Genomic DNA, 20388 nt, shown 5'->3' with positions numbered 1-20388 from the left:
CCAGTCAGAACCCACATGGGGGGGGCACATCCACGACTGACCTGCATGAGGAGACAGATGTGTCACTGCCCGTGTGGCCAGTCAGAACCCACATGAGAGGGTGGGCACGTCCACGACTGACCTGAATGAGGAGACAGATCTGTCACTGCCCGTGTGGCCCAGTGAGAACCCACATGAGAGGGTGGGAACATCCACGACTGACCTGAGTGAGAAGACAGATGTGTCACTGCCCGTGTGACCCAGTCAGAACCCACATGAGAGGGTGGGCATGTCCACGACTGACCTGAATGAGGAGACAGATCTGTCACTGCCCATGTGGCCCAGTCAGAACCCACATGGGGGGGCACGTCCACGACTGACCTGCATGAGAAGACAGATGTGTCACTGCCCGTGTGGCCAGTCAGAACCCACATGAGAGGGGGGGCACGTCCACGACTGACCTGAGTGAGAAGACAGATGTGTCACTGCCCGTGTGGCCCAGTGAGAACCCATATGAGGGGGGGGCACGTCCATGACTGACTTGTGTGAGAAGACAGACGTGTCACTGCCCATGTGGCCTTGCCCACATCCGTTTTTCTGAGCTGAAGGTACAGTCTCACTAATGGAGCTAAGACTATTCCTTCCAGAAATGACTGAGTATGGGTCCCTTTGGGGCAGGTGATCACCTGCACGGTGCTTTTCCAGTGTGAAGGATCCCCAGTCCCTGGGCTAACGAGCAAGCTGGCCTTTCCTGACTCTCTGAATGACATTGGGACCTCTTACATCCCAGCAGTGCAGTGAGTTCTCATACTCATTTCTTCACAGTTATTTAAATTAAAAAGAGGCCCATGCAGGGTGAAAGCTGAGGGACCCTGAGCAAGTCACCTGCAGCTCTGGGACTCAGTGTCCCCACCCATCTACCCCGGGAAGCACCATGAATGCAGCATGTACTAAGATCAATGAATAGTTTGTAGCAGGGAGGGGCACAGAGTGAGGCCCCTGAATGTCGATGGTTGTACTTATAGTCAGGGAGCCATATCTCTGTCCACTGGATACTTTAATGTAGTTGGAATGATGCTGAATGTACAATTTTGACTTTTGCTTTTTCCATTTAACAATAGTTCCTGAGAGCCTGTCTGTGTCAGTAATAATTTTAAGACTCCTGATGCAGTGAAGGTCTACATTTTCATTGATGCAAATGTATGAGCTGGAAACTGCAGGAAGAAAGGACTAGAACTTCTCCCATGGAAACTACTCCTCACATAGCTCTTTTACATAAAATCATTTAAACCATCGACATGACTCTTTATAGTTATGTAAAGTTTGTAGGTAAACATTAAAGTCCTTTCTCCAGCTTTTACATCAATTTAATGACATAAATTACGAGTTTTCTGTGGGTGGTTGTGTGTGTGTGTGCGTGTGTGTGTGTGTGTGTGTGTGTGGTTGGGTCAGAATGGTTTAATCCCAGTTGACCTCACAATGAGAGTAAACACATACACCACTGGAAATTTTAATAAGAAGAATTATGGCTTCCATAATTATGTAGTTATATATAGAACAGATTATGTCTGTCAAATAGAATTGCTAATTTCTATTCCTGTTAAGATATAGGGAAATGCAAATCTTCACAATTTAAAAATATTTCCCCAACTTAATTTCCTGACTCAATCAAGCAGATTTTAGTCCTTTTATCTTATAAACAGAGTGAGGACATAGATAAGACACCGGCTCTTTAGGCAGGAAGTTCATGACAAAGGTAGCTGGATTCCTGCCGCGGCCTCCCGGTACATTGTTTAAAACGCACACCTTCTTGCTCCACTCCAGACCAACTCAGACACAAACTCTGGGCCTGAGGGCAGCAACCTAAGTTTTTGCAAACCTTCCAGGTGATTCTGATGCAGGCTTGAGTTTTCAAAACACTGACTCAGAGCAAAAAATTTTGAACCATGTTCCTGGTTATATAATCCAGCAAAATATGCACACATACATACACATGTCTATCACATATACACATGTAATATGCGCATACATGATACACACATATATACCACACACATAACATACACAATATATACACATACACAGTGCACACACAATGTACAGGGCATATGTATGCATATAAATATACACACATATGGTGCACACATACATAATGCAGACATACATACACACATACAAAAATAGTTTAAGTCTCTCTCTTAACACCTTTACCGGAAAAGCATCAAGTTAGCAGTGAATGACAGCTTAACCTTCTCTAGGGCTCAGTTTTTTTGTTGGTAAAAACAGGGTCATGCTAACCTATCGGTCTCTAAGAAGCTAGGTTTGTCCACATTTTGAATCAGAGCATGACAGAATCCTGGGGTCTGACATCCCAGACCGTCTCATCCGGCCCCACCCAGGCTACCACTGGCAACCTCTCACAAGGCTTCCTGAACATCCTCAGAACCAACTGAGGAGCCTCACAGGTGGCAAGGCCCAAGTGTCACCTTGGTCTCACCTACAACTGCCCAGAACATTACCAGGCAGTGTGGACCTGGGCATTTCATACGTGGGCAATAAATGCTGGGAAACTTTCAGTCAAGGAAGTGTATTATAGCTTCATTTTTTAATGCGTATCACGTAGTATATGATTGATACAAAGCAAGCACAAGCATAAAAACAGAAAAATGCCCCAGAGCTGCGTCATTCTTAGTGTTGTATCTCCCCAATCCAGCGTCCTGCTTCTGAACCAGAGGCCACTGCCACAACAAATTGTATATTTATTAGATTCCTGATCCTGCAGAAAAGGTGATTTTTAAATGCATGTGCTTCTCTAAATGACATTAGATTCAATTTGCTTATTTCTAAGTTTTATAAAAATAGCATCATCATTTTTCTGAGTCATCCATCCTATTGCATGTAACTAAATTGTACTTATTTTTATTGCTTCATAGTATTCCACTGTATCCATAAATTATTTATTCCTTCCCTTGTGACTGGAGTTTTGGGTTGTTTCCAGTGCTCTATAATACAGACAATGCCATTATGAACTTTTAAGTATCTGCCCTTGGGTGGACAATGACAAGGCCTTGTCTAGGGTTCTAAACCTCAGAGAGCCTGCATAGGGATATGGCACGCAAATATTTAAATGTGCAAGATAATGTGCTTCCCAAAGAATATTGGACCAATTTATGATCCCTTCCCACGTCTACTTGTGGCTCCTCTCTACCACTTACACATTTTCTAATCTGGTGAACACAGAACAGTTTTCATTGTGGTCTCCAGTCACTGTTTGTTGTCTTTTCCTGCCAGCCCTGTTTCCTTTGCCTTAAAATGTTTGTTCTTTTCTTTTCCTCATTTTGGAGAGAGGAGTTATTCTTTGTCTTACTGATTTGAAATAATTTTGTATATACGGTAGAACCTCCATAGTTAACCACCTCCCTACGTTGACCACCTCCTTACATTGAACTAATTTTCATAGACCACACATATACCACATGTATGTGTCAGGAAGACCTAGATCCTTATGCTGCCACCTCTGTATGCTGACCAGTTAGTTACAGCCCCTTGTGTAGCCAACTTACAGCGTTTCTATGGTATTAATATGTTGGACTCTGACTCAATCTTAGCTATGTAAGTGGAATATAGCTTTTTCTGGTTTGTGACTTCTCTTTTTATTTTTCTGGTGTCTCTGATGGGCAGAAATTCTTTATAAACCTGTCATAAAATTCATTCAGTGAGAATATTGCTTTTGGTGTTTTGTTGAAGCACTCTTTCTGTGCCCCCAAATCAAAAAGGGGTTCTCCTCTATTTTCTTTTCAAAGGGTTAAAGCATCACCTTTCACATTTAAGTCTTTATTTTCTAAAGACTGGAGTTTTATGTACAATATAAAGAAAATCAAATTTCACATCTCTTAACATTATTTATGGAATATCTATCATTTTCCCCAAAATTAATAATGTTATCTTTGCCACATATCAATTTTCCTTATGCATGTGGGTTTATTTCTGGGTTATTTGTTCTGCTGTTCAATTTATTCCTTCATCTTGTTCTTTATCAGGACTGGTTATCTCTCTTTAGGATGCTGACCTTACATACACGTCCTAGAATCACTACACAATCACCTCAATAGATGCAGAAAACCATTTGACAAAATTCAACATTTTTTCATGATAAAAATTTCTCAACAAATTAAGTATAGAAAGGATGTACATCATCCTCAGTAGTAAAATGTTGAAAGATTTTCTCTAAGATCAGGAATAAAATAACCCTCTGTAGCTATTTCTGTTTAACATAGTACAGTATTAGAAGTGATGTCCAGAGTAATTAGTCAAAAAAAGAAACAAAACACCCAAATTCAAAAGAAAGAAGTGAAATTATAGCTGTTTTCAGTTACAGACATATATAATACAGACATAATTTAACACATAGAAAACGCCACTAAAAAACCATTGAAGCTAATAAATTTATTAAAGTTGCAGGATACTAAATAAACACACAAAAATAAGTAGTGTTTCTATACACTAACACTGACCTACCAGAAAAAGAAATCAAGAAAAAAACTCATGTATAATAGCTTCAAAAGAATAAATTTAACCAAGGAGGTGAAATTTCCATACCCTGAAAATTATAGGACATCAATGAAAAAAATTAAAGAAAACCTAAATGTACAAAAAAATTGGTCATGTTCATGGATCAGAATAATTACTATTGCTAAAATGACCATACTACTCAAAGTTATCTACAGATTCAATGCAATCTGTGTCAAAATTCCACAACAGGAACAAATTTTTGAAATCCTAAAATTTGTATGAAACCACAAAAGATCCTGAATAGCCAAAGCAATTTTGAACAAAAAGAACAACATTGGAGACATAACATTACTTGACTTCAAAGTATACTACAAAGCTACAGTAACCAAAATAGTATGGTACTGGCATTAAAAAAGACAGATAGACCAATGGAACAGAATAGATAGCCATAAATAGACCTGTGGATATGCAGTCAACTAATTTTTCACACAGGGGCCAATATACAGTGGAGAATGGACAGTCTCTTTAATAAATGGTGCTGAAACAACTGTATATCCTGACAGGCCAAAGAATAAAATAAAACTGAGGGGTGGGGAAGCTGTGGTCTTAGGGTCACATGTGGCCTTCTGGATCCTTAAGTGTAGACTTTGATACACACAGATTTTATAGAACAAATCTTTTCATTAAAAGGGGCACAGCAGAGAAAGATGAAGATTTTCTTGCCTTCTTTGGTGCTTAAGAAAGAAAAATCTTGAAATCAGAAGGGTGCAGGTTCCCTACACTTTTGAACCTTATCTTACATAATATACCAAAGGTCAACTTAAAATGGATTAAAGACTGAAACAGAACACTCAAAACTGTAAAACTCCTAGAAGAAAATATAGGGCAAAAGCTCCTTGACATTAACCTTTAGTTTTTTGTCTTTTTTTTTTAATTTATCAATAAAAGTCAAAATAAACAAATTAGAGTACATCAAAGCACAAAACTTCCAGATGGAAAATGAACAATTAACAAAAGCAAAATAACCCACTGGATGGAAGAAGATCTGTGTAAACTATATATCCAATAAGGGTTAGTTATCCAAAATATAAGGGACTCATACAACTTCACAACAAAAGCAAAACAAAACAAAGATGATGACAAATGAGCAAAGAGCCTGAATAGACATTTCTCAAAAGAAGACATACAAATGGCCAAGCTGTATCTGAAGAGATGGTCAATATCACTAATTATCACGGAAATGCAAATCAAAACCATAATGATACATCACCTCATTCTTGTTAGGATGACTATTATAAAAAAGTTAAAAGATAAGTGTTTGGGGGGATATGGAGAAGAAAGGACCCTTGTGTGCTGTTGATGGGGAGATAAATTGGTACAGCCATTGGGGGAACCAGTTTAGAGATTTCCCAAGAAACTACAATAGAATTACTAAATGAGCAGTTTCACTTCTGGGCATTTATCCAAAGGAAATGAAATCGATATGTTGCACAGATATCTGTGCTCCAAGTTCATGGAAGCATTATTCACAATAGTGATGGTATGGAATCAACCTAAGTGTCCATGGACAGATGACCAGATAAAGAAAATACGACATATATACATAGTGGAATACTATTCAGCTTTAAAGAAGAAGGAATCCTGCCATTTGCAACAGCATGGCTGAACCTGAGAACACTATTTAGAGAGAAATAATCCAGGCACTGAAAAGACAAATACTGAATTATCTGACTTAATATGTCAAATCCAAAATGGGTAAACTTACAAAAGCAGAGAGCAGAATGGTGTTTGACAGGGGCTGGAGTGAAGAATGGAAGGTGTTGTTCAAAGAGTGCAAAGTTTTAGTTATGTCAGAGGAATAAATTCTGGGGATCTAACGTACAGCACGGCAACTGTAGTCAATAACAAGGCATCACTAGGAGAGTAGACTGCAAGTGTTCTCACCATGCACACGTAAAAGGAGTCTCTGTGAGGCGATGGATCACTCATTAGCTTGACTGTGCCAATGTGTATGTATACCGAAACATCACCTTGTCCAATTGAAGTACATAAAATTTTCTTTTTGACAATTTTACCTTACTAAAGCTGGAAATATTGTATACTTATTTTCTATTTAATTCGTTTTAGACTTATTTTTTCTAACACAGTTCTCATGCAGCTTTTAGTTATTCTATAGTTCTTTATATAATTTCTTGAGTTGGGTTCTTATCTTTTTTATTCTCAGCCTTTATTCTTTTTATTTAAGTATTTGAGGCTTTAATTTTCCTATTAAATATGGTTTCCATTGTGTCTCTAAAGTTTTGTGATTTGGTATTTTTTATTGCTCAGTGTTACATATTTAAAATTTTACTATTATTATTTCACACGAGTTATGATTTATTTGGAAATGTATTTCTAAGTGATAAATATATGAAAACATTTTAATGATATTTTAAAACAATATATACAGTATTTTAATTTTATTGCTGTTGTTGGATAGCTGGTCTCTATGAATTTGAGTCAGATTTTTGAGGTTTTCTTTGTGACTTAGTGTTACAGTTTTGTAACTCTGACACATGTGCCTAGAAAAATGGGTGTTCTCTAATGGTGGACAACATAGCTCTACATGCGAAATGAAGGACACAAGATTGTTAACAGTGTTGCTCAAATCTCCTTTATCTTTTCTAATTATTTTTATCATATCAATCCCATCCATTAATTGAAAGAGGTGGGTTGAAATCGTCTACTTTGATGATATGTTTGTCAATTTCTCCGAGGAGTTCTACCAATTCTTAATTTACTTATTTGAGATTTACTTTTGGTAAACAAGCTCAGGATTATTGTTTCCTCCTGATGAATTGCAGCTTTGATAATCTTCTCTATCCTTAGTAACACTTTTTAAAAATTAAAATGCCTGACATTAAAATAGGTAGCCGGCTGGCATTCTTTGGCCACTGTTTGCATTGTCTCCTGTTTCTTGACCTGCAACTTTCTGTGTTGCTGCCTTTAAAGCTCTTGTAAATAACATATTGCTTAATTTTGCATGTAGCCTCAATATTTGTCTTTTACTCCTCATATGATGATTTAATCTACCATCTACAATGGAGATCATCTTTTGGGGTTTATTTTTCTCCTGGATCACTTCTTTAGAAAGACGCTTTTATTATTGTCACTATTTTAGAGAAATTCTTGTGGTCTTTGATTTTCTGTAAATGTCTTTATTTTGTCATCTTTTACAAAGTTTATTCTGCAAATGGCACAATTCTAGGTTGAGAAAGATTTTTTTTCAGCCCTTTAAAGAAGTATAATATACTTTTTTTCACTATTCTTCATTTCTGTTTGAAGTCTTTTCTCAATCTGTCTGTTATTCTTGTATAGGTAACATATATTTCTCTTCTGGTGGGTCTTAGGATCTTTTTGCTACAGTTTCCGCTGTTTGCTACCTCTTTTATTTTGAGACAGAGTCTCACTATGTCTCCCTCAGTAGAGTGCTGTGGCATCACAACTCACAGCAACCTCAAATTCTCGGGCTTAAGAGATTCTCTTGCCTTTGTCTCCCAAGTAGCTGGGACTACAGGAGCCTGCCACAATGCCTGGCTATTTTGTTGTTGTTGTTGCAGTTGTGATTTTTGTTTAGCAGGCCCAGGCTGAATTCGAACCCGCTAACCTCTGTGTATGTAGTTGGTACCCTAACCACTGAGATACGGGCACTGGCTTGCTGCCTTTTGTAACTACCCCTGTAGTTCCTGAAAAATGTTATTTGCCATTACTTTATACTCTGTATCTGATAATTACAATGTCTGGAGTCCTTGAAGATCTTACTAAATCTATTGTTTTATTTTACTGTTGACTGTCACTCTCAGTAGTTTGTTTCCTTATGTCTTTAATGATTCCTGAGTATGAACTCAGGTTCAGTTTACCTTAATCTCTGGAGAATTGGTCAATTAGCTACTTAATTATTTCTAATATCGCCAGAGACCTGGACCATATTTCCCTCACTGTTCCCCAAAGTCTCTATCTCGGCTTTGTTTTCTAAACACTGGTCCAATCAAGGCTCTTGCCTGGCAATTGAGCGATATGTTTTTTCATTCCAGAAGTGTTCTCACATCTTTTTTATATAAAACAGAAGGTTTTTTTCTGTCACACATAATCATTCAAAGAGAAATGAGCAGTCCAGGGTGGGTTCTGCCCCCACATCATGGGAGTTCCATACCGGGTCCAGGGCGGGTTCTGCTCTCACATCATGGGAATTCCATCCCAGGGTCCAGGGCAGGTTCTGCCCCACATCATGGAAATTCCATCCCAGGGTCCAGGGTGGGTTCTGCCCCCACATCATGGGAATTGTAGTCCAGGGTGGGTTCAGCCCCCACATCATGGGAATTCCATCCCAGGGTCCAGGGTGGGTTCTGCCCCACATCATGGGAATTCCATCCCAGGGTCTAGGGCAGGTTCTGCCCCCACATCATGGGAATTCCATCCCAGGGTCCAGGACGGATTCTGCCTCACATCATGGGAATTCCATACCGGGTCCAGGGTGGGTTCTGCTCTCACATCATGGAAATTCCATCCCAGGGTCCAGGGTGGGTTCTGCTCTCACATCATGGGAATTCCATCCCAGGGTCCAGGGTGGGTTCTGCCCCACATCATGGAAATTCCATCCCGGGGTCCAGGGCGGGTTCTGCCCCCACATCATGGGAATTCCATCCCAGGGTCCAGGGTGGGTTCTGCCCCCACATCATGGGAATTGTAGTCCAGGGTGGGTTCGGCCCCCACATCATGGGAATTCCATCCCGGGGTCCAGGGTGGGTTCTGCCCCCACATCATGGGAATTCTATCCCAGGGTCCAGGGTGGGTTCTGCTCCCACATCATGGGAATTCCATCCCAGGGTCCAGGGTGGGTTCTGCCCCACATCATGGGAATTCCATCCCAGGGTCCAGGGTGGGTTCTGCCCCCACATCATGGGAATTCCATCCCAGGGTCTAGGGCGGGTTCTGCCCCCACATCATGGAAATTCCATCCCGGGGTCCAGGGAGGGTTCTGCCCCACATCATGGGAATTCCATCCCAGGGTCCAGGGTGGGAGCTCCTGTTGTCACTGCCTCTCGGCCATCAGGAAAGAAGAAAGGAGACGTGGAAGACGGCCTCCTCCCCTGGGCCCCAGTCACAGCAACCCTCTCCTTTCTCCTCCTCTGCCCCTTAGTGGCTAACCTCAGCAGGTCTTGGCCCATAACCTGCCCCCCTCCAGTCTCTCAGTGCTTCCACAAAAGTCAAATAATCCCTCTATTTTCAGAGTCACCCTCCTCTTTACAGATGAAAATGTTGAGGTCTAGTGACTGGGGGAGGCTGACAAAGGTCTCACCTGGGCAAGTGGAACAGAAAGAGATCAAGAATAGGTTACAAACCCACGGAGACCCTTGTTGGCAGACACTGAGCCTTGAGCTTGGCTGACTTTTGCAAAGTGAACCCCACATCCCCAAAGGTGAAATGCCTAGTAGCATGTCACTCATGTGGTGAAGGGTTGGGGTGCAGGGGCCCCATGTGTTCACCCCAGCAGCTAATAGCCACTGTGATCTGCTGCTGTTGCACCCTGGCCAGCACTGCTGGTTTGAGCCATTCTCCTGGGTGTGTAGTGGCATCTTATTGGAGTTTTAATTCTCTTTGCTATGGTGACTTTAGTAGCAATTTGACTCTTACTGTTTCTCCCTGTGAACATTAATTAATGAGTCATAACTAAGCACTTACCCCCCGCTTGTGTGAAGCACCAGGGAGGGAGGCTGATGGGAAAAAAGACAGAATTTGCTGGGAGGAAATTTGTCAGGACCTAGCAAAGACCTCCACAAAACCAACCCCAACTCCGATGCTCTGGGCTTCTATTCCTTCCAGTTATAGCTTAAAGGTTGAGGCTAATGTAGTGGATAAAACTATGTGGGAAATAGTAAGAAACGTATCTTTAGTCTCTGCTCACATTTCCTGGCACACTAAATCTCCAAAGGGATCAGTGTCTTTGTATGCTAATGAGATGACTTGTGGCTGGAGGTTCCCAAATGGCCTTGAAAGGGGGCTGGTCTCCAGGGAACCAACCCGGGCTTGGAAGATTTCAGCCCCAGCCTTTGAGCAAGGGAGAAGTGTGGAAGGTTAAGTTGATCACCCATGGCCAATGATATAATCAATCATGCTAGAGTGATGAAAACCCAAAAAGATGTGGCTTGGAGGGCTTTGGGATGGTGAGCCAGAACTCATGCAGGACCTGTGCAGGTGATGCACCCCAAAACTTCATGGGGGCTGAAGCTCCTTCTGAACCTCACCTTATGTATCTCTCCATCCCGCTGATCATTTGTGTCCTTTAATGTACCCTTTGTAATAAACTGATAACCTAGAAGATAAACCCGGTGCCTGGGTTCTGTTAGCTGCTTTAGTAAATGACAGAACTGGAGAAGGGAGTCATAAGAACCCCTGATCCATAGACAAGTCTGACAGAAGCTGTGAGTAACTGGGGACCTACTACGTGCTACTGGTGCCTGGAGAGGGCCAAATCTGTGGGACTGATCCCTCGACCTGTGGGTTCTGAGGCTGACTCTAGGTAGATAGAGTCACAGCTGAGTTGAATTGTAGGACACCCAGCTGGTGTCAGAATTCACTGGTGACCAAAAGTGTTCTGTGCTGACTAGGAATATACACAGGAAAAACAGGGTTTTTTTCCCCCTATCTACTCTGCAGGAAGGAAGAGTGATTTGGAAAGAGCCCAGGGGACCTGCAAGGTGCAGAAAGAGAAGGCCAAGAACAGGTTCAGAGTCCCAGGTAGGGGCTGGGAGTGACTAGCATGACAAGGTTGAGGGAGCATTCTCATGTTACTGGGGATGGCATTAGGTATTCAGATCAGTGGGTTTCCTGCCCATAGCAGTTTTCAGATGCATTCAACCACAGCATTTCTTTTTTTAGGGTTTTTCTCAAGACTTGTGTGCTGTAAAAACACACTCTAGGGGATGCTTTGAGAAGCTAGGAAGACATTGCTTTTTTTAGAGCTAGAAGTGAATGAGACCCTCTCCCCACATTTCAGGAAAAATGTGCTGGTGACAGAGTGGTGGTAGAGAGGGGAGGCTGGAGGCAGGAGGCAGTTGGTGGCAGTTCCAATGGTGTTGGCAGAAATCAGTGAAGACTTGAACGAAGGCAGCAGCGGGCATGGGGCGGAAATGCACACGAAGAAGCTATTTCAGGGACAGATCCATAGGACTTGGTGACAGATTGGGCGTGGGGAGGAGAGGGAGGCGTGGAAAGTGGCTGCTGAGTTACTGGCTGGGGTAAGGCAGTGCCTGGAGATACAGAGACTCTGGAATGGGCTGCGTGGGGTCCTAGCTTATATTGGCCACGTGCTGACACAGGTGTTGTCACGAACCTGAAATGTGATCAGAGCAGCTGACTCTTTCCTGGCTCTTTGACATGAGAAGGGCTGGTTTAGCTGGTACCCCAAGAGCGGCCAGAGGGGACCACACTGGATACAGGTCCAGGGGCAGCAGTGTACCTCTGGACGAGCCTCTGACCCTCTCTAAAAAATGTGGGGCTCCATGGGCTCATCTCTCAGTCTGCATTTATAGAGTCTAAGGCCCCTTCTCTTATAGGTGATGCGAAATTTATTTTAAAATCTTTCTGGGGTTTTGGCTTTCCTTTTAATCCCAAATGGCCTTTTGAGCTTCTGGCTCCTATATTTAACCTATTTAATGAGATTTCTTTTCCAGTAATTCCTGAAACTGGTAATCTCTAATTGGGTCAAATTCTCTACCCACAAGCCAGTGATTCTATTTTTAGTGCAAATCCTCAGGCTGAAGCTCCTCCGGCCTTTCAGACGCAGCTGTCAGAGCCGACTTTCCGCCACGCTCTGCTCTCCCCAGCCAGACCTTATATTAAATATTTTCCCGGTGCGTTTCAGGGTGAGCCTGTCTGTTTAGCTCTCCTGGCCTCCTCCCCATCTTCAGCCCCCAGGATGGCTTACACAAATCCATTTAACGCTCATCAGCTTAAGTCCCCAGTGTCACTATAAATAACCCAGTCCCTGCGGCCAGCTTTGGGGAACCACCTGAGCGCTCCCCATTCCTGTTGCCTTTGTCCCCGTGTGGCTAGTCACCTGGGAGAGGGAGCTACAACCGCTGTTTGTATTACTAAACACTGTTGACCCTGAAATTCACCAGGGGACTTAGAGGAATCCTTTCTGCTGTCCTCATTCAGCCAGGGGACCCTGCTTTTTCTTCCTGGGCACAGGCTCTTCACATTGTCCATAGGGGTGCTTCTTACAAGCCCGTGTTGTCCGCAGTGTCAGATTTTATCGCCCTACACTCTGCCTGTTCTTCTGCCCTTTCATCACTGGTCTGTGAGCTTCTGGGATGCAGGGTGGAGGCTTCTCAGTCTTTGTGTCTCCAGAACTGGGCACAGCCTGCCCAAAGAGGGTAAATAGACCTTTCTCACAAGGTTGCCCTTGGAGGACCTCTGCCTGGGGAGATCCTGGTTGCAGCAACCCCTGTTTGACATACACACATCACAGTTCACTAGAAGGCCAGGAAAAAGTGCCAGGGAAAGCCTGAGCCATGTTTGGTGTGGGTGTCCAAGTTTCTGGAGCCACAATGCTCAGCAGATCATCAAGGGGCCCACGACCAGGAAAGCCTCAGCCCTACTTCTTCAAAAGTAAAGACTTGGTGAGATAGAGGCAGGCTCAGGCATCTGTGCTTTCTTACTCTCTGTTCCGGTCTTTCCCCCCAAGTCTTCACCTCTCTGCAACCTCTGCCAAGTGACAGCCCTCCACTGAAATGTGGAGAGGGTCTCATTCATTTCTACCTCTATTAAAAGCAATGTCTTCCTAGCTCCTCTTTTTCTCGACAAAAACCCACTGGGCCGTGTCTACAATGAGAGTCTTTTCAGGAAGATTTTGTCCTCCCTCCTACTCACACAGACACACTCTACAGAAAGATACCAGACCAATTTCACTCTCACCTGACAAGCTTCAAGTCTTGGATTCATAAGGACATTCATAATTTCAAACAATTTGCCCACTGGCAGTCTACATGGCCTGATTTTAATTCAGGAAAATAAGAGTTGCTTATTTGCCCAATCTTTTTCTTTCTGGTGACTTTGAACAAACTTCCTGTGATGATTAATTTTATGTGTCAATTTGGCTGGGCCACAGTGCCCAGATAGGCAGTCAAACTTTATACTGAGTTCTCTGGGAAAATAAACATTCACATCAGTGGACTTTGAGTAAAGCAGGTTTCCTCCCTCATAGGGGTGGGTGGGCCTTTTCTCATCAGTTGAATAAAACAAAAAGACTGATCTCCCCCAAGGAAGAAGGCATCCTCCTCCAGATGGTCACTGAACTTGAAATGCAATATGGGCTCTCCCCTGGGTCTCCAGCCTGCCAGCCTGCTCTGCTGATTTTGGACTTGTCAGCCTCCATAATTACATGAGCCAATTCCTTAAAATAAATCTCTTTCTCCATATATATATGTGTGTGTGTGTGTGTGTGTCCCCATATATATCCATATGTATGTGCATACTTCCTCTTGGTTCCTTTGTCATGGATCCCTGGATAACAAATTCCAAATATTGCCAAAAAGTGTCCTTCCTGAGACAACTATGTGAACATGGTTTAAAATCAGTCTGAAGGTGCTGACAGGAAGCAGGAGAGTTGTAGCTTTGTTATCCAAAGGCTCCTGAGTGACACTCAGCAAGGAAGGGGCCTGGGACAGCTTTCTTTCTCCCCCGAGGACACCATCCCTGAGCACCTTTCAGTGTCCTGGCCACACTGGCTCAGGATTGCTGGCCCATTGAAAACACACCCACACAAGGACATGTGGCAAAGACTGGGCACCATTTTTGAAGTCAGCAGTCATCTCTAAGGCATTTTGGGACAAGTAAAAAAACTAGACAGGGAAAGTGCACTTGGGGCCGACATCCATGATGGCAAGCTGCACAGCACACAAACTGGGAGGAATTGGGAACCAGCAAATTCCCCTTGTGGCTAGTGCCCTTCACCCCAGGAGGTGCTGCAGAGCCCCGGGGAGCTCAGCAAGGGCAGAGCATGCTTTCACTCTTGGAAAATACAGAAGTGGAGATTGGGGTTCCCCAGCATGAATCTAATTTCTTTTGAATTTAGTAGAAAGAAATTGCAATTAAAAAAGGACAGGAATGGGATGCACTTGCTCTAGGCTGTTCCTTAGGAAATCCCGAGTGGGTGTGTGTGAGGGGCTGGAACGGCTGGCTGTCTCCATTCAAGAGCTTGGAACAAGTGGGACAAGTCTCTGGTTAAGGAGAGTACATGTATCAGGATGTTAGAGGTTTTTCTGGATATCCAAGAAGCTGGGACATCAGTTGGTCTGAAAATGAAGAGTGGGAAAGATGAAGGGTCTCAGAGGGACTTGGGAAACCATACAGATGTACACTGGGGCCAGAGGAGTCCTGGAAAATGAAGTCTTAGGGAATCCACATCAACATGTCTCCCCTGAGTAGCACTCTGCCCCCTCCCTGTCCTATGGAAGTTTGCTGTGCAGAACAGTTTTGCTCCAAAACATCTTGGGAGATAAAGAAAATGAGTAGAGGTGGTATGGGGGAGAAGGTGAGGAACAAGAGGCCATCAAAGAAACGCAAGCCCCACCCATCCCCGTAGATGTTGGGTACCAGGATCCCTCCAGTCAATGGTACCAGGATGTTCTGCTGACCTCAGGGCAGAGGTAGCGCTGTAAGGCAGCAGGGTGGGGACCAATAGGGGATAGCCGCTGCTTGTGAGGGCATTTGTTGCCCCATAAGGATGACACAGAAGCTTCCTAGGGATTACAGTTCCATGAAGGAGGGGAGAACAGCCTGGCCCACAGCATCTGGGCACCACATCCTGACTCTGCTACTGTCTCTAGCCCTTGCTGCCAGGGCCACAAGGATACTCTCCCCATATGGCCTTGACAACTTGCAGCACCTCATGTGTTGCTCTCTCCTAAATCAATCTGCCTGCCCTTCATTGGCGGTGCCCAACCCTGTCCAAGGTCTCCCATCCCTGTCTGGACTTCGGCGGCAGCCTCTTCATCCAGCCTTCTTGGAGAGCAGGGTGAGGGGCACACCCTATCAAGTATCTTGCCCTCACCTCAGGGTGCAGCCGAACACCTTTGTGCTCTTTGCTCAAGAAGCGCTGGACATGGTATGGCCGATACTTATGATTCCTGGGTTAACATTAGCCCCTCTCACTTGGCCTGGGGTTCTGATAGGTCAGGCCCTGCAGCGCTGCGTGATAAGGACCATATGCAAACCTCCTCCCTGCCAGCTAGGAAATGTAGTCATGTTTGTGATTCCTGGCATCCCTGAGCCTAGCCTGAGACCGTGGCACAGAATCAGGGTGGTGCATCCTCCAGGATCCATGATGGCTGCCCACGGTCACTGGGAGGTGAATGGCAGAGCTGGCTCTGAAGCCTCGGTCAGTCTTCTCATTCAGTCTTCTTCCCATGATGCAAGGGGACATCACACGGTACAGAAACAGGGATGCTTGAAGCTGCAAAATTAGTGAGATAAGATCCTACTGCCTCCGTGCACAGTGGCCATCTGCTGACTCTCCTTCCAGCCACCTTGTCTGACTGCAGCTCTTGCCTTTAGCTCCAGGCACCTTCTCTTGAGTTGCAGCTGCATGGAAAGCTCCAGGAGAGGAGGAAAAAGGCTGCTAGTACCTCCCACCATGGTCATGTGGCCTGAGGCAGCTATCAGGAACCACCATCTAGCAGCTCTCTGTAGAGGCTGGGGTCTGACTCAGCTTGATCACTCAGTGCTGGGTGTAGGTGTGAATCTGACACCCCTGAGCCTTCTGCTATTACTGCACATGTGTTCTCACAATATTGGATTAAGGTAGTTTGAGTTGGAGATTTCTGTCTCTTTCTGATCAGAGGAGTCCAAAACAGATATACGCTATGCTGTCTAATTGCTGTCCACAGGGAATTAAAGACTCTTTGTGTACTCCATTTGCTCCAAGCAAACAAGGACATGAGGAATTACCCAGAGAAGGTCTGGGACACAGACTGTGTCCTGCACCAGGTGACCGGGTGCCGGGAGCTGCCCCTACAAAGGGAAGGATGGGAAGGAGGCTGCAGCCTCAGGCCGGACTCCATCTGGGCTCAGCCTGGTGCGTGTCCCCGGCTCTAAGTGTTTCATCATTTCAAGACCGCCATTTGATTACCCAGAAATTGCTTTGACATAATTAACTTTACCGAGTATCCCATACACATGAATCAACAACCTCTTCCCCGACCAACCTCATTTTCACAAGTGACTCAAAGTCAATCAATTTAGGGGTTGTTCTGTCTCCTACAGATTCACAAGGGAAATTTTATCCCAGCATATGAAGTGGGCGTGAAGTATGAGATACACTCGTCCAGAAGCCAAATGTCTGGCTGTAGTTAGTGGAAATCAATGAGCTCTCCTATGACAGAGGCTAGGTTAGGCAACTTCACTGGCTATTAGAGTCACTGTCCAGAGTGCCTATTTTAATACATTTAGTTCAAAGTGTTTAAGTGATACTTGCACATTTTTGTATACATTGAATTGTTAAAGGAAAAATTGTCTTTACCTTTTGAGTATAAAGTACAGGCTTTGTATGCATGTGGGCCTCTCTCCCCACAGTAACCAGATGAGCTAGGTGCTAAATCCCCAGCCCACAGAACAGATGAAGCTCAGAGAGGTCGAGTAGCTTGCTCCAAGTCACACAGCTGGGAGGTGCTGAGACCTGAGCCTCACAAACCCAACACAGGGGGCCACGTTTTTAGCCACAACACCACATGGTCTCCTTCTTCCTTGTAGTGGCTGTGAGTTGGACCTGGGTTAGAGGAGTTGAAGCTAAATCTGGGCAATTTGCTTATTTTCTCTAATGGACAGGCCCCTTGTAACACAAAGTTAGGGAAGAGAGATTTGTTAATGGTGAATAAACACAGGGACGCCCAGTGTCATCACTGCAGCATGAAGCTGAACACTCACATCTCAAATGAGGCACCAGTCTCCTGTACCAAAGGGGAAGATGACTAAGAGCCCCCACCAAGTAAATAGTGGCCACAAATTGTCCTAAGGGTTTGTTTGTATTGAGAGAGCTTTGTACCTGTGGCCCATTGTCCCAGACATATACACAATGTGGCTGATTGAAGGTACCTCCCTATTTGCTCACCTCTGATGGGGAGCCAGGTGCTCCTGGGGAGAGCCGAATTTCTCATTGTTATTCACACAGGCCCTTGGCTATTGTTTGATATTTACCTACTGCAACTTGGAACATTATTCAGGACAGACCACACACTAGGTATACTAGTTTCCTGGGACTGCCATGACAAAGTACCTGCGGTGGCTTAAACAACAGACATTTATTGCCTCCCAGTTCAGGAGGCGGGAAGTCCAAGATCAAGATTTTGGCAGGGCTGTTTTTTCTGATGGTTCTAGTGAAGTGTCTGTTGGAGGCCTCTCTCCTGGCCTCTGGCAGGTCCATGGCTTGTGGCAGCGTCACTCAAAGCTTCACATGGTGCTGTGTGTGTGTCCAAATTTCTCCTTTTATAAGGACACCTGGAGGTACACTGGAGGAGAGGCGAACAGTACTACAGTAGCCTCATCTTAACTGATTATTCCAGTAATGATCCTATTTCGAGATAAGGCACATTCTGAGGTGGTGGGAGTTAGACTTCAGCACATGAATTTAGCATAGGGGGAGGCACAAAATTCAACTTATAACACCCACTGAGAGCCTGTGGTGCACACATTATATCTCAGAAAACATTCCTGCTATCCCTGGTGCAAACCTTCCATTTGAAGGCCTTCTCCCTCTAACCTGGCAAAAGGGGAGAGAGCATGAAATATCAGCAGGACAAGCGCACCCCACTGTCAAAATCACAGACTTTTGCCCTCTCAGATTTTATCAACATGGGTTGGAGAGAGGAGACTGGCACATTCTGTCTGTGATCTGAGGCCAACTCCAAAGAGTCTGTAGGTGTCTGCTTCTTCATCAACAAAATGAGGGTGACAGCATCTGGCTTCCAAGACGGCATGGTGTGTCAGTGAAGGGACAGACATGAGAATGGTGTGCAAATCACAGCACACTCTGCAGTACTGGATACTTTATTAGAATGAGCATGTGTAACAGTAAGCAAAGGGTATTAGACCCAGGAGGGAATCTCTTTCCACCCAACCACCCCTATAAATCCTTACAGGTCCTTTTGAAAGCAATTGATATCAATCCTACCCTTGAAAGTTTTTAAGTGAAGGAAGAGTTGAGAGTCAAAACAGGTACAAGAAGTTGCTGTTTATTTGTGAACTCTGCACCTATACAAGTTTATCATGTTTCTCTAATTTTCATGTAGGTTGGCCATTTGGGGATATTATTCAGCTATATTCAGCTTTGTTTTCATAAAATCATGAAGATGTAAAAGTACACCACACCATTTAACAAGAATCTCTACACTTCACACGTACTACTTGAAAAATCTTGGAGACTTTGCTATTATGTGGGGTGAACAGGGAGATCTTCGGGATGGAAGATGATGTTTTACCATGTCACTGAGAAATGGGGATGGGCCCAAGCCATTTTCCTCATGGCAGTGCTGCTCTCCAGTGCTCTCCAGGGGCTTCATCTCAAAGAGAGAAGGAGGACAGCAAATGGAGCTGCAGACTAGTGGGTATGAACTGTCCTGGAAGACCTGGGACGGGAGAGAAAGCAAACAGCTGTACCAGACGGAGGCAGAAAGCCTGCACAGAAGATGCTCTGCTGGGGAGGCCATCTCAGGACAGGGACCAGTTGATCATCACATGTTTGATGAGGGCCTTTGCTGTGAGCTGCTGGGGTGGGGAAAATGTCCCACTCTTGAGAAAGACATGAGGTTCCATCATCTACAACTATCAGGTTGAAGCATATGCAGGAGTTAATGTGTGACCACTTGTGATGTTTCACAAAAATGGCAGTTTCATGTAGTTCAACTGAATCCTGATTACTGAGAAAATGAAAATGCCTCAAATTATCATCCTTATGCCCACGTAACACTTGGGCAGTGTTGGAATTCTTGAAAGTCACTGGAACCGGGGTGGGGGGTACTTCTAAAATAGATAGCTGACTAGGCAGATCAATTCAACATTGTTTTGGAAGTAGGGTCTCCTACAGGGGCCTGGTCTCCAGGATTTCACCTGACACCCAGTTCCCTGTCCACCCACATCTAGGCATGAGAAGCAGCCTGGTGAATGGAAGGGCTCCTGCAGTCCTTATCCTTGGGATCTTCACTATAAAGGGGGATAGAGGGAGGGACCCAGGGGGCTACTCTGAGCACCAAAGCAGAAAATGTACTTGAAGCACCAGCACAAAATTCTCTGCCTTATAGTCAATGAATGTAAGTGGTGGGGAATGGCTCTAACTCCCCTGTGCCAGCCGGACCTCCCCTGCCATTTGTCCTGTTGGAAGAAAACGTCTTGCAGTCGCTTGGGCGTCCAGCTTCCTTTGGGGGTAAGCACCGATGCCCTCTCTCCTTTCATCTCTTGCCCCACCGTGCAACCTCACACCTTCTTTACCGCACACAGCACTGGCAGGACCCAGCTTTGGCTCAGTTCAGCACCTAGAAGGTACCCCTGGGCCCGTCCCAGGGGGATGTGTTTCTCCGACTTCACCCCTTCATCCCAGCACAGCTCCTGCACCCCACAGCCAAACACAGGGTTTGCAGTAGCTCGGGGAAGACCAGTCACTTGAAGGATCCCACGTGCTTGCAGACGGGTCAGATGCTGCAAACTCCCACTTTACTTCTGGCCCTGGGGGGCCACCATGCATCCCTCTCCACCTCACAGGGCCCTGGCCCTGGATCTCCAGTCGAGCACAGGCTCCTCTTAAATGGAATGACCGGATTTTATTGGTGGGAGTCAGGGATAAGGCATATATTTCTCAGGATTTAC

The sequence above is a fragment of the Otolemur garnettii genome, unplaced genomic scaffold, assembly GCF_000181295.1.
Source record: "Otolemur garnettii isolate 467f Iridium unplaced genomic scaffold, OtoGar3 scaffold00123, whole genome shotgun sequence".
NCBI classification, from domain to species: domain Eukaryota; kingdom Metazoa; phylum Chordata; class Mammalia; order Primates; family Galagidae; genus Otolemur; species Otolemur garnettii.
The sequence above is the reverse complement of the archived record's forward strand: the minus strand, read 5'-3'. Positions refer to the sequence as shown.